The sequence below is a fragment of the Harpegnathos saltator genome, unplaced genomic scaffold (genome assembly GCF_003227715.2).
Source record: "Harpegnathos saltator strain DR-91 unplaced genomic scaffold, Hsal_v8.6 scaffold35, whole genome shotgun sequence".
Lineage (NCBI taxonomy): Eukaryota > Metazoa > Arthropoda > Insecta > Hymenoptera > Formicidae > Harpegnathos > Harpegnathos saltator.
In genome coordinates this window covers 251,483-267,109 of record NW_020230150.1, presented here as the reverse complement: position 1 = coordinate 267,109, position 15,627 = coordinate 251,483, and the positions used below count along the sequence as shown (strand labels likewise).

At 39.0% G+C, this 15,627-nt stretch overlaps 1 non-coding gene and 1 pseudogene across 1 annotated transcript; one reads left to right on the top strand and one right to left on the bottom strand.

Moving 5' to 3' along the window:
* LOC112588933 (uncharacterized) overlaps window positions 1-13,719 on the top strand; it is a 25,219-nt pseudogene extending 11,500 nt beyond the window's left edge.
* TRNAA-GGC (transfer RNA alanine (anticodon GGC)) lies at window positions 5,322-5,394 on the bottom strand. Its single transcript has one exon. It is a non-coding gene; the product is annotated as a tRNA-Ala (tRNA).
* Window positions 13,720-15,627: the final 1,908 nt, after the last annotated feature.

Genomic DNA, 15,627 nt, shown 5'->3' with positions numbered 1-15,627 from the left:
TTGATGTAATAGTAACAAATGCTATCCAAAAACGGTGCAAATCTTAAACGTTTTTGAGAAATGCAGTTTGAAGTTTAGTCTTTTCTGTTAATGTCGTTATAGCAGAGAATTACCAATTTGCTTCAGTAGCGCAGTGGATCAGGCTTTGTGATATGAGCGTAGAGGTTGTTCAAGTGTGTTATTTTTACTATCACAGGGAGAACTATGTAGAATGTATAATAATACGCAGACAAATTCTTTACATAATCATACTTATTTTCTTTTAGCATGAAAAAAATGATCAATGCTAACATGATAAGTGTATATCGCAATTGTACGTGTACATACACACACACATATACACACGTATACCAATGATGTCAAAACCGAACAATTCGTGAAATTTTTTATTGATCGCAATTGTACGCAAAGACGAAAGAGAAGTACACGGGTCTCCGCGGGTATCTCGTCATATTAATTGTCTATGAGCTGATAAACAATTGATCTCCGGTATTTACAAGTTACGCTTGTCCGCAGCTTGTTCGGTTTTGACATCATTGGTATCAGTGATGCGAATTTGATGACGGGCTTGCACGAGGATTCCCCCCCCCCCATGCACGCACACAGTCAGCTCGGTCAATCCGTGTGAGCCACGCGATCGGCAATTCGTCGACGCGCCGAGGAGCGAGCGAGAGAGAGAGAGAGAGAGAATATCATTCCCTCCTTGTCGCTCTCGTTCTCGCTCAGCGAGCGAGCCTAATTCTTTCTTGCCCATAATCTGAATCGCGGGCGCGACTGTCTCTCTCTCCTTTCCTCTCTATGACAATACTGAAAGTTTGTCTACTCGGCGCACCGAAATTATTACAAATAATATTTTATTATTAATAATATTATTATTTGTAATATTATTATTTGTAATATTATTATTTGTAATTTTATTTGTAATTGTATAATAATGTTACAAATAATACAAATTTTTACAAATTTTATTTGTAAAAATTTATATCATTTGTAATATTATTTGTAATAGTATTAATAATATTCGGCGCCAAGAAAATGAAATATATTTTATTAATTATTTTGCGGAGTCGGGCAGGTTCACAGGTTTGATTATTGATTGTTTAATAATATTTTAAGAATAATTTTAAGTTATACAAGGATGTAGTATGAAATATAAAAGAATATTGTAACAGAATCAAGAAGTACGAAATGAAACCTCTTTGCTTTTATTACATATCCTGTAATTATAATAAATATTTTTCATACAGTATTAAATAATCTCCAAAAACAATTACATCCGTGAAATTTTCTATCTGCGCGAAAAAAATTCATAAAATATATTTGTTTCGTCGCTCTAAATGAGAAAACTCTCAAACAATGTCATAGTTGTTCAGTGCACTACTCAATAAAAATATAATAATACTATGTTTGTATGTGTGAAGAATATTTGTTAACTTACAGGATATTGTAATAAAAGCAAGGAGGTTTTATTTCGTACTTCTAAGGCCAAGACTTATTAACGGCTAAAGACATATTCGAATCGATCTTGCCTTAATTGGTCGGATCAGTGATCGGTCTTGCCTTAAGTTCCAAGCCTCATAACTCGGAAAGTACTCGATGAAATGTAACTTTGTTAGAGTGTTTTGGAAAGCTCTCGAGATAAGCTACAAGAATATGTAATAAAAAATGTAGTTTCTATTTAAAAAAACATTAATGACCTTGGCCTGATTTTGACAAGGTCACTCAAGGTCAAGTCCACATTTCCGTCATGTGTCGTCCTTCAAGCCATGCAACTTTCGTTCGAAAAAATTTTTTAATAAAATCATCGATAATGGACCATATCACTTTAGTTAGAAAAGTCTGGAAACGGTCAAATACCTCGAAAACGAAACATTTTTAAGAAAAATGTTTCCAACTAAAGTTGTAGGTTTTAAAAGTTCTATTGAATGATCATATCCGGTTGACCTTGAGTGGAGGAGTCAAGGCGAGGTCAATGCCACATGATTTTTTTAAATGGAACATCCCATTTTTATCACACAGTGTTAAAGATGACAACGAGACGTTTTCCAAAACACTACTTGATGACTATTTTTGTTAAGAATTGTCTGAGTTATGAGCTTTAGAATTTACGGTGCCGCCATATTAGTATTATCCAGGATGTACCGCGTGGAGGTTGCATGGTCGAACTTTACACCCCCCCCCTGTGTGTGTGTGTGTGTGTGTTGTGTCAGCAGAGATAAGACTATGCAGTAGTAGTGGCGTCAATTTTTAACTGATACTTTCCCAAACCGATGGATAACAAGATGTGGAGAAATAGAGTGGCCCTCTAGATCACCAGATCTTTCTCCATTGGACTACTTTCTTATGGGATATGTTAAAAACATGTGTACGGAACGAAACCTGCTAACCTGCTAACTTGGCAGACCTTAAGGGAACGCATACTGCACCAAGTAAATCTTATTTCACCAAAAATGGACGAAACATTTTAAATGAATTTCATCTACATAGTCATTAGTCAAGCAGCGACGGACAGACAATTTAAACACTCGATTAAATAAAAACGCGTTTACATACACAGCGCACACGCGTGTGTGTATGTAAACACACCACATATATACACACACATAGCAGAGAGGGTTTGGCAGTCATTAAATACTGCGGTAATGACGAACCGCAGAGTCCTTATTTTTGCTGACACATACATACGCACGCACGACACACGCGCACACACATACACACACACGCGGCGCGCGCGCACACGCACACACACGCACACACGCGCACACACTCGCAGACACGCACACGCACACGCACACGCACAACACCGCACACACTCGCAGAACACACGCACACAGGCACACGCACACGCACACGCACACACAACACACACACGCACACGCACACATGCCCACACACGCGCACACACGCACACCAGGCACACGCACCACGCACACACACACACACACACACCGGGGGGTATAATGTTCGACCATGCAACCTCCACGCGGTACAATTCCTGGATAATACTAATATTGGCGGCACCGTAAATTCTAAAGCTCATAACTCAGACAGTTCTTAACAAAATAGATCTGCAAGTAATGTTTTGGAAACGTCTCGCTGTTGTCTTTAACACTGTTTGATGAAAAATTTGGGTATTCTATTAAAACAAAAATATGTTGGCCTTGACCTCGCCTTGATCTCTTTACGCAAAGTCAAACGGATATCATCGTTCAATAGAACTTTTAAAACCCTACAACTTTGGTTGGAAACATTTTTCTCAGGAACGTTCTATTTTCGAGATATTTGACTGTGTCCAGACTTTTCTAATATCATGTATATATCAGGTGTAGTAAAAAGAAATCCATTATTTTTTCCAATAGATGGCTTTAGTTATCTGTATCTCGCGTTGTATAAGTCCGATCGGGTTCCACTAGATGGCGTTAGAAAGATGAGATTTCGTAGTAAAAAAACTTTTCTGACAGTTTTGTGATTAGTTGACTCAGTTTTGTTTGAGCGCGCGTCAAAGATGGACACTAGCAAAGAGAAAATACGCTATATTTTACAGTTTTTCTTCGATAAAGGCGAAAACGCAAGCCAGGCGGTTGAAAATGTGAATAGTGTTTATGGTCCTGATACTATAACAGCCAATCACGCGCAATTTTGGTTTCGTCGATTCCGTTCCGGTAATTTCGATGTCAAAGATGCACCACGCACTGGAAAGCCAATTGTCGAAAATATCGATAAAATCATGGACATTGTCGAGTCCGACCGTCATGTAAGCACTGTTTCGATTGCCCAAGAGCTAAAGATTGCACAAAAAACCGTTTGGAACCATTTGAATAAGGCTGGATACCAAAAAGAAGCTCGATGTCTGGGTGCCACACGAGTTAACGAAAAAACACATCATAGACCGAATTTCCATCTGCGAATCGCTGCTGAATCGCAACAAAATCGACCCATTTCTGAAGCGGTTGGTTACTGGTGATGAAAAGTGGATCACTTACGACAACATCAAGCGAAAACGGTCGTGGTCGAATCGTGGTGAGCAGGCGGAAACGGTGGCCAAGCCAGGATTGACGGCCTGGAAGGTTTTGCTGTGTGTTTGGTGGGATTGGCAGGGAATTATCTACTATGAGCTGCTCCCCTACGGCAAAACTCTTAACTCGGAACTGTACTGTCAACAATTGGACCGTCTGAAGGAAGCAATCGCCCAGAAGCGGCCAGCTTTGGCCAATAGGAGAGGAATTGTGTTCCGTCAAGACAACGCCAGGCCACACACATCGATAGTGACTCGCCAGAAGCTCCGGGAGCTTGGTTGGGAGGTTCTTATGCATCCACTTTATAGTCCGGACCTGGCACCAAGTGATTACCATCTGTTCCTATCCATGGCGAACAATTTTTCTGGTGAAAAATTCGCTTCAAGAGAAGCTTCTGAAAATCGACTGTCTCAATTTTTTGCCAATAGGGACGAGGGCTTCTATGAGAGAGGAATGAAATTACCTTCAAAATGGCAACAAGTTATCGAACAAAACGGCGCATATTTGACCTAAATCGGATCATTCTAACTATGGTAATTAAAGCCTTCAATTTCATGCAAAAATAATGGATTTCTTTTTACTACACCTAATATGTATAAACAAATTTACTCTGCGTGCTGTCTCAACAACTAAAGTATCAATAGCAGGACAGTATAAAATAATGAATGCCATATTTCATCATGGATCGTGCATTGCAAGCGGTCATTATGAAAGAAGGAGGGCGTACTAGGTGGCGACGGGACGCCGTGCGTTCGGGACCTGCATCTCATTTTTCGTTCCGAGGAGAGAAAAATATCGAGAGCGCGGTAGTCGCTAGACCGGGAATCGAACCCGGGTCTTTCGCTTGCCGGGCGACTGCTCTAGACCACTGATCTATCTGACGCTCCACGCTCACGACACTCTCCCCTCCCCAGATAACGTTGAGAGATGTCGTTCGGAAGCGACATCTCTAGTGCTATCCCGAGCGCACGGCAACTACAGAGAGAGGCATTGTTACTTGTACCTGGTGGTACAAGCTGACAGTCTCTCAAAGTCAAAGGTTGCTATCCTTTTAAGACCTGCTGTCCATGTATGCCGGCTTCCACCGTTGCCCCTCCTTATCCGGTGCAAATAATAGAAATAAGCCCCGGGGTCGACGCCATATTTTGGCTGCCCCCAGGCGCTTGGACACGTTTTTGCATCGCGCCGAAGGGGGATCCACCATGAAAGAAGGAGGGCGTACTAGGTGGCGACGGGACGCCGTGCGTTCGGGACCTGCATCTCATTTTTCGTTCCGAGGAGAGAAAAATATCGAGAGCGTGGTAGTCGCTAGACCGGGAATCGAACCCGGGTCTTTCGCTTGCCGGGCGACTGCTCTAGACCACTGAGCTATCTGACGCTCCACGCTCACGACACTCTCCCCTCCCCAGATAACGTTGAGAGATGTCGTTCGGAAGCGACATCTCTAGTGCTATCCCGAGCGCACGGCGACTACAGAGAGAGGCATTGTTACTTGTACCTGGTGGTACAAGCTGACAGTCTCTCAAAGTCAAAGGTTGCGGTCATTATACAAGTATATGTAGAGAAGGTAAATCTGATTGGATTGAAGTTGATGATACGCAAATAAAAAACACTGGCCCAGAGGCGCTACAAATGTTTGTATTCTTTTCATGGCAAAAATTTAATACAATTATTAATAGTATCCAATATTTAAAAATATATCTTTTTAAAAGTTATTGTTATTCAAGAAAAACCTAACGACAAAAAATATATATAACATAAGTTTTTACATGTAAAATATATTATGAAACTTACCTTTTTAAACAAAAAGGTAAAAAGAGGCGCCAAGTACAAGCGCAACATGTATTGTGTTATTTTTGCAATTTCAAATTCAATTTTTTTAAGGTATATATGTGTACATACAGGTTTTCACAAGTAAAACTTAAAGATAATAAGATAAAGATAAAGATAAATAAGATTTTACAAGTAAAACTTATGTAAAACTTACCTTTTTAAATAAAAAGGTAAAAAAAGGCGCCAAGTACAAGCGCAACACGTATTGTGTTATTTTTAGAAGTATCAAACTCAAATTATTTTTTTAATGTACATATGTGTACATAAATTTTTACAAGTAAAACTTATAACTATAATAAAACTCTGCAATACTATTCTACTGTACAAAAGAAGTGATATATTAGAATAGTAGCGCTAACTGAGAAACCTAACATAGAGTTCTCAAAAAGTCTTCGAACGATAAAATATCTCGAAATCAATCAGATTTTAGAAAAAATGTTTCAGGTAAAAGTTACAAGGTTTAAAATGATCTATTTACTGATCTTATCAGTTTTACCTTGGCTAGCGTTAACAAGGTCAGGGCAAAGTCACTTGAACTTTTCAAATAGAACACCCTACTTTTTTTGGCATATTCTTATAACATATTCCAAGAGCTTTCCAAAACACTGCAACAAAGTATTTTTTCGTTAAGTACATCCCGAGTTATGAATCTTCAAAGTTACAGTACCGTCGGCATTAGCATTACCCAAAGGTGTACCGCGTGGAGGTTGCACGGATTTACGCCTCTTTTGTGTGCGTGTGTGTGAGCGTGTGCGTGTGTGCGTGTGTGTGTATGTGTGTATGCGCGCGCGCGTGTGTGTGTGCGTGTGTGTGTGTGTGCGCGCGCGTGTGTGTGCGTGTGTGTGTGTGTGTGTGCGTGTGCGTGTGTGTGCGTGTGTGCGTGTGTGGGTGTGCGTCTGCGTGTTATGTAACAGAAACAAGGACCCCACAGTTCGTCATTCCCGTAGTATTTCATGACTCCAAACTTTCTGTTGTGTAAAGTGACTTTATCTCATCACCTGATTTGTCTCCTCTAGATTTTTTTCTTTGGGGATATCTCAAAAACAAGGTTTATGCGACAAAACCACGTAATTTGGAAGACCTTAGCAATCGAATATGCGGGAAGCACCTCTCATCACTTTAGAACAAATAAACGATGTGCTCAGTCATTTCTATGAACGCTTAACTCATTGTCAAATGGTAGAAGGAAGACAATTTAAACATTTAATTAATTGAAAAATGTTGCACATCTTAAAAGATGGGATAGAGTCACTTTACACAATAGAAAGGGTTTGGAGTCATGAAATACGGGAGTGACGAACTATGGAGTCCTTGTTTCTGTTACATAACAAGCAGACATAAACACACACACGCGCGCACACACACACACACACACACGCACGCACACGCTCACACACACGCACACACACGCACACACACGCACACACACGCACACACACACACACACACACAAGAGGTGTAAATCCGATCGTGCAATCTCCACGCGGTATACCTTGGGTAATGCTAATGCCGACGGTACTGTAACTTTGAAGCTTCATAACTCGGGATGTACATAACAAAAAAATACTTTATTGTAGTGTTTTGGAAAGCTCTTGAAATACGTTATAAGAATATGCCAAAAAAGGTAGGGCATTCCATTTGAAAAGTTCAAGGTGACTTTGCCCTGACCTTGTCAACAAGGCTAGCGTCAACGCTAGCCAAGGTCAAACTGATAAGATCAGTAAATAGATAATTTTCAAACTTACAACTTTTGCCTGAAACATTTTTTCCAAAAACTGATTGTTTTCGAGACATTTTATCGTTCGAAGACTCTTTGAGAACCCTGTACATAAGATAGGTGATTTTTAGCCAGATCCAAGACGGTGTCTGACTTCTAAATAATTACCAATAAATGAGTTTAGACGAATCGAAATACAGCGTGAAGCTGACTTTCGCAATCTTATTATTTTTCAAGATGTATAATTCTATAAGAAATAAGCCTCGCACGTTGCTAATGTACGCTCTCGTTTTTATAAGCCGATGGATTTACTGTTTCGTGAACAAATAAGGTACACGTGCGAGCCTATGATAACAATTCGAAACAATAAATATATCGGCTTATAAAAACGAGAGCACGCATTAGCAACGTGTAAGGTCTATTTCTTACAAAACATTTTTTTATTATTCGTTTCGAAAAATGTAACCTAGAAAACCACGAAAACCAGTTGCTTCACGCTGCGACTCACTTCGGATATTCACTGCTAGTATTGAAAATCTATTGTTCATATTAAGTATACTATAAATTTTCAATACAATGAATATCGGAATACATCCTGAATAAGATATTACACTTACCTATTGATACAGTGCTCGCTCGCTCGCTCGCTCTCTCTCGCTCTCTCTCTCTCTCTCTCTCTCTCTCTCTCTCTCTTTCTCTCCCTCTTTCTCTCTCTCTCTCTTTCTCTGTGTATACTGCTGCGTCCAACATTCGGAAACCTAATGTCGAAACCATTGACATGTAGAATGGACTGCTGATGGCAGTGAAGGGGGTAATTTCTCGAGTAGAGTGAGAGGCAGACAATATGAGGTGTCCTGTCGTCTCTTTCCCACGCAGAAGCGTAGTACACCACAACAGAGCCCCAGTCCTAATGATGAAATATGTTCAGAATGTGTTTTATTGATATTGAGGTGGAAAGAAATGTAAATACATATGTAAATAGATAGAAAAATAAAATAAAAGTCGATGTTATATATGCAGTATTGTTGTTTATTTGTTAAACGACACGTAATAAAGCTTGCAACATATGTATGAATAATATAATAAATATACAGGGTGTTCCATTTAACCTGACAAATCGTAATATCTGGAAAACTACATGTCGGATCACAAAAAGTGGGTAATGAAATTTGTTCGTCTCGAAGGGGGACATCCAATGATATCAAACTCGACCTCCCACCCCACCCCCTGCGGGTGGGGGTTGGGGGCAACTTTGAAATCTTAAATGGAAACCCCCATTTTTTATTACAGATACGGATTCTACGCCACAAAATACGTAAGTTTCGTCCGAAACTTTTTTTGATTCGTGATAGATGGCGCAGTAACCGCAAAAAATTAGATTTTCTGCAATTCTCCAGAAATGATCATTGGATTGAAAAATAAAAAAATACCTTTTCAATATTTTTAAAAATATTTTTAAAAAACATAATAACAATTATTCGCCCCCATTCCCTCGGGGTAGGGTGGGTGGTAACGTTCAAATCTCAAATGAGAACCCACATTTTTCATTGCAGAATTAGATTTTACGTGAAGTTTTTATGGAAACAATTTTTTTCATTTGTGATAGATAGTGTTGAATTTTTCCGAGAAACTACTTTTAGCGTTACTCAGGAACAACGACGAGGACGTAGTAGCTTTTTGTTCCCTTCGGGGTGCTTGTTTTAGGTGAGCCCCCTCGCTTCTCACCATCGGAGTGCTTGTTTTAGGTGAGTCCCCTCGCCTCTCACCATCCGGGTGCTTGTTTTAGATGAGTCCCCTCGCCTCTCATCATCGAGGTGCTTGTTTTAAATGAGTTCCCTCGCCTCTCACCATCGAGGTGCTTGTTTTAGTCGTTATTCCTGGATAACGCTAAAAATAGTTTCTCGGAAAAATTCAACGCTATCATGAATGAAAAAAATTGTTTCCATAAAAACTTCACGTAAAATCTAATTCTGCAATGAAAAATATAGGTTCTCATTTGAGATTTGAACGTTACCACCCACCCTACCCCGAGGGGATGGGGGCGAATAACTGTTATTATGTTTTTTAAAAAATTTTTTTAAATATTGAATAGGTATTTTTATATCTTTCAATCCAATGATCATTTTTGGAGAATTGCAGGAAAGCTAATTTTTTGCGATTACAGCGCCATCTATCACGAATCAAAAAAAGTTTCGGACGAAACTTAAGTATTTTGTGGCGTAGAATTCGAATCTGCAATAATAAATGGGGCTTCCCATTTAATATTTCAAAGTTGCCCCCACCCCCACCCCCCGGGAGTGTGGTGGGAGTTCGAGTTTGATATCATTGGATGTCCCCCTTCGAGACGAACAAATTTCATTACCCACTTTTTGTGATCCGACATGTAGTTTTCCAGATATTACGATTTGTCAGGTTAAATGGGACACCCTGTATATTATATAAGTACATATTATATATAAATATAATTTATGCATATAAGAAGTACATATTTAGAAACAGTGAACGAATACATATAAGAAAATAACAGAAAAACAGTTTTCATGCCTTCGTTGACTTTTGAAAAGTATTAATTTCGTTACTTCTTTACTTCTTTCGCTACTTATTTACTTCTAACTCTTTCAACATTTACACTGTTAGAATTACCATAGTGGGTACATCTTGCTTTAAAGTATTTATTGAGTAAAGCTTTAATCAATTGGAAACGGTGGTCATTGAGAGGATCCTGATCGAATAAATGTGTTGTATTGTTAAATATGTTACTTGGTACTTTTCGCAAAGTGTTTAGTAATAACGTGCGTAGGATATTATTTTCCTTAAGAATCGACATATTCTCTTTGAATGTTATTAGGTGCGCAACTAAGTTCCCGCTGTTTCTCAAGAGATGGCTCCAGTAGTAAGTGCTGGTCGATTGTGACATAACCAAAACGTCATGAACCAAGCTTAGACATATGGTAAACAAACCGCTTTGACACATTAGTGATTTTGTTTTTGCGTCATATACTTTTGGTTGTGTGAAAATGTCTGATTTTGTGCCAAATAATCGTCATTTGCGGGAAGTGTTGCTTTTCCTCTTTCATTCGAAGAAAACGGCGGCTGAAGCGCATCGAGAACTCCAAAAAGTTTACGGAGATGTTGCTCTAAGTGAAACAACGTGCCGTGATTGGTTCCGTCGCTTCGAAGACGGTGATTTCGATGTTGACGACCGTTCGCGTGAAGGAAGGCCAAAAACCTTCGAAGACGCTGAATTGGAGGCATTGCTCGATGAGGATCCGTGCCAAACGCAAAAAGAACTTGCTTCAGCATTAGGAGTTACCCGCCCAGCCATTTCCAAGCGATTGCATGCGTTGGGAATGATTCAAAAACAAGGAACTTGGGTTCCTTATGATTTGAAGCCAAGAGACGTTAAGCGCCGTTTTTTCGCCTGTGAACAACTGCTCCAGCGGCAAAAAAGGAAGGGTTTTCTTCATCGCATCGTTACGGGTGATGAAAAATGGATTCATTACAGCAACTCAAAGAGAACAAAATCATGGGGACTGCCCGGTCATGCTTCTACGTCGTCGGTTCGGCCGAATATTCACGCTGTGAAGGTTTTGCTGTGTATTTGGTGGGACCAGGGCGGTGTTATTTATTATGAGCTGTTGAAACCGAACGAAACCATCATTGGGGAACGGTATCGAACTCAATTGATGCGATTGAGCCGAGTACTGCGCGAAAAGCGGCCACAATACGAGCAGAGGCACGAAAAAGTGATTCTACAGCATGACAACGCTCGGCCTCACGTTGCCAAACCCGTTAAAACCTACTTAGAAACGCTCAAATGGGAAGTCCTACCCCACCCGCCATATTCCCCAGATATTGCGCCGTCCGATTATTACTTGTTCCGTTCGATGGCACATGGTCTGGCTAATCAGCAGTTCCGCTCATATGAAGACATCTCAAAATGGCTTGATTCGTGGATAGCCTCAAAAGACGAACACTTCGTAAAATTTTAGCTTTAAGAAATGAAATTTCGTCAAATCGCTTAAGGCTTCAAAATCAAGACTAAGTACAGGCAAGAAAGCCTTATAAATGGAAATGACGTCACAAATTACGGCTTAAAGCTTAAGTTTTACTCTTTAAATCCTCATTGTAGACGCCGCTTTAATTGGCCGAACACACATACACACATACACGCGCGCGCGCGCACGCACGCACGCACGCACGCACGCACGCATGCACACACAAGAACGCGCGTGCCCGCATGAAGCCTGACCTTTCTTCTGTTGTCGCTGTGGGCCCTCGCAAAATCTCAATGTTCAAATGGTCATAACTCTGCGAAAAAAAATCGTAGAGACCTCGGCGACCTCGCTTTCTTTTCGTCTTGGAAAGCCCTTTCGAACGAGCCCTCACTCAACCCAACATGCCATTTGAGATTTTTTGGCTCCCCCCTTCCCCCGGCCCCCAAGGGTGTGGAGGTGGGTGTTTTTGTAATTAAATAATAGACTTTGTGATCCCATTGAATCCTTATAAATTTCAATTCTATATTTCAAACCGTTCAACAATTATTTAGGTGGCCCCGAACTTTTGGTAGGCACTGTGTATCCTCTAAATGTATTTCTTCTGGTGGACATCTCCATTTCACAGCAATATTATGTAAAACACGACATGCGTTCGTAATACAAGCTACAAAATAGAGATCTAATATAATATATTGATCTCGTTTTATATATTGTACTGCATTTGTTCTTTCAAATAATATATTGTATACCTGCAAACTCTAGTTTATAATGCAATGCTCTTTCTTTTCTTAAACATCGCCATTGTCCTTTTAAGATTCCTATGCATCTTTCTACTACTGATCGTGCTTGAATTATATGACTAGTATATCTAGCTTCTGATGATTCTACTGGTGGATTTATCAAATATTTTAAAAGAAACGGCATGAGCGGGTATGTAGCAATTTTACGCCTACAGCCAAATGCAATGTAATGACCAATTAGAAGCGAGATATATGTAGATATTAAAATATAGTACTTTATTGACTGTTGTTGACGGGCTTCACGATGGATCCGAACGTGAATATCGATTTCATTGAAATATCACAGGAAAATGTCAATGATGACATTTTAATTGCTCTTGTAAGAGAAAATCCGGTTCTATATGTGAAAACATTAAAAGAATACAAAAATAGGGAACTAAAACTTGATATGTGGAAAAGTATTGGAGAGACGATTGAGTGTACAGGTTAAGTATTGTTTCTGTGAAATTGGCAAAATAGTAATTAGTTAATAGCAAATATTTCAATTTCGGTGACATTAGGTGAGCAAGCAGAAGGTCGTTGGAATACTCTTCGTAATATATTCACCAAGAAGTTGCGAGAAATGAAAAAAGGTCAACCAAGTGGTTCAGGACGTAGACAGACGAAAATGTGAGTCTATTTTAAGCAAATGTCTTTTCTGACACCACACATAGCACATAGAAAGTAAGTATTTAGTTATCTTTAGAAAATATATAATCGCTTAGATAAAATATCAATATTTATATCTATAGATCACGCAGTTCAATAGAACATTCTTAGCAAGAAGAAAGTATGACATCACAAAGTGTTGTGAGATCCTCCTTACTCACTAAAGATTCTACAGTAAAGAGAATGTCAAATCCATTACTATCAAATGATAGATTGAATTCCATAAATGTGTCGATGTGCTCAGATGATAGCATTAGTAATCCTTCACTTGATGAGTCCTTATCAACTAGTACTGTTACGTCAGATCAGCAATTTCTGCTATCTCTAAAGATTATGAAGATAATATATCTGTGCATATAAATGATGAAGTACAAAAGAAAACAGCTGCAGGCGTTATTACTATGGATAATAAAATTCAGAAGAAAAAAATAGTGCCAGCACCAGATCGATTTGCAATAAAAAAGCAGAAGACAACGGAAACAATGGAAAATGTACTTTGCCAATCTTCTCATGCTTTCAATGTAATGGCAACGGCATATTTACATCGTGCTACTGCTCAGCAAGAGCAACAGCAGCAGCATCCATATATCACAGCAATAGCTGAAGCAATGAAACGAGTACCAAATGAACAGCAATTGACTTGTTTTATGTCAATCATGCAAACAATTTCAACTTATTCACATGACAAGTTATTACCAGATAACTAAGATATCTTTGACATACAAAATAGGTTTTTATTATAGGGGTCATCGAAAAGTATCGGACCCCTCTAATATCTTCAGTTAGAATGCATTTTGGAGAAAATGTCCAATAGCAAAGTTGTATGGTTTCAAGCGGGGAGTAAGATGATGACCCTGATTTTGACCTTGACCATATCTTTTAAGGTCATTTCAAAGTCAACCTTATTTTTTTAAATGGAACCCCCAACATTTTATTGCATATTCTTATAGATTATCTCGAGAGCTTTCTAAAACACTATAATAAAACATTTTTTCATTAAGTACTTTTTGAGTTATAAAGGTTTGAAGTTAACAATTTTTTGACACAAAATGTAAAATATCTTGTAAAATATTATTTAGTTTTCAGTAATCAAAACCTTAATACTTTTGTGCGCGAAATAATGAGACCAATTAATTGGTTTAAAGAAAATACATTAATCGAAAAGTATCGACTCCCCATAATATTTTCAATAAGACTGCATTTTGGAAAAATGTCCAATAGCAAAGTTGTACAGCTTCAAGCGGTTATGCTAGTAGGCTATGGCGGAAAACTGCCTGAAGGTGATCGCGAGAAGCTGCCCGAAAGCGTTGGCGGGGCCGATCTTTATTGTCTCACTCTCGCACACACCAATAGTAATACAAGCTCTTGAGCAAACAATGCGGATCACTGATTTGAATCTTTGATGCAGTGCTGTCTTCTTCTCAGCGAGCAGCAGTCACCTCGTGGACGAAAATGAATAGCCCCAAAAATTGTTTCTGTAACAAAAGAAGCCATTGTGCTGGTTGAAATAAACAAATCAATAGTTGGACCAACATTTAATAATTAGTATTTTTCTCTACTTAATTATTTAGATCAATTTCCTATCACTTACCTGATTAATTCTTCTTTGCTCTAAATAAGAATGGCGGAGCTTTCTGAAAGAGATCGAATAACACTGTTAATGATGCGAGGATGGAGAGATCAACAAAGAGGGTGTAAAACAGTAACGCGATTATTTAATTAAAATTTTCGGAATGAAAATAATAGGATCTCCAAAAGTACTGTAATCCGTACTATTCAACGTTTCGAGGACATTGATAGCGTTAAAAACCGCCCAAGATCTGGTAGACGTAAAACAGCAACAAATAATGATAAGGCATTAGATGTTTTACAGTCTTTCGTTGAAAGTCCCCATCACATTTCCATCAATCGCGTTGCACAAGAACACGAAATCGGTCATGCATCTGTCAGTAAAATTCTGAAATTGAATAAATGGCATCCATACAAACTCCATTCGGTCCAAGAGTTGTCCGAAGACGATTTTGATAGACGCATCGAATTTTGTGATCTTATGATGAAGATGATTGTCGACGATTCTCTATTACTTAATAATATTGTTTTCTCTGATGAGGCAACATTTGAACTGACTGGAAATGTAAATAGACACAATTGTAGATACTGAAGTGACGTTAATCCACACTGGAAAAGAGATAGTTATACTCAATATCCATAAAAAGTTAACGTATGGGCTGGTATTCTTAATGGTATACCAGTTGGTCCTTTCTTCATTGAAGGCAATTTGACAGCACAAGTATACACAGTCATGCTTCGCGAACAAATTGTTCCAGCTATTCGAGACATAGCTGGTGGAAATATGGATGAAATTTATTTTCAACAGGATGGAGCTCCACCTCATTATGGTGTCATTGTCCGTCAATATTTGAATGAGGTCTTTCAGGACAGATGGATAGGGCTAAGGGGTCATATTGAGTGGCCACCTCGGTTTCCGAACTTGACCTCACTTGACTTTTTCTTGTGGGGTCACTTGAAAAATAAAGTTTATGCCACCAAGCCTCAAGATTTAGATGACTTAAGAGAAAGAATAACTCGAGAGATAGAACTAATACCGCCGGAGT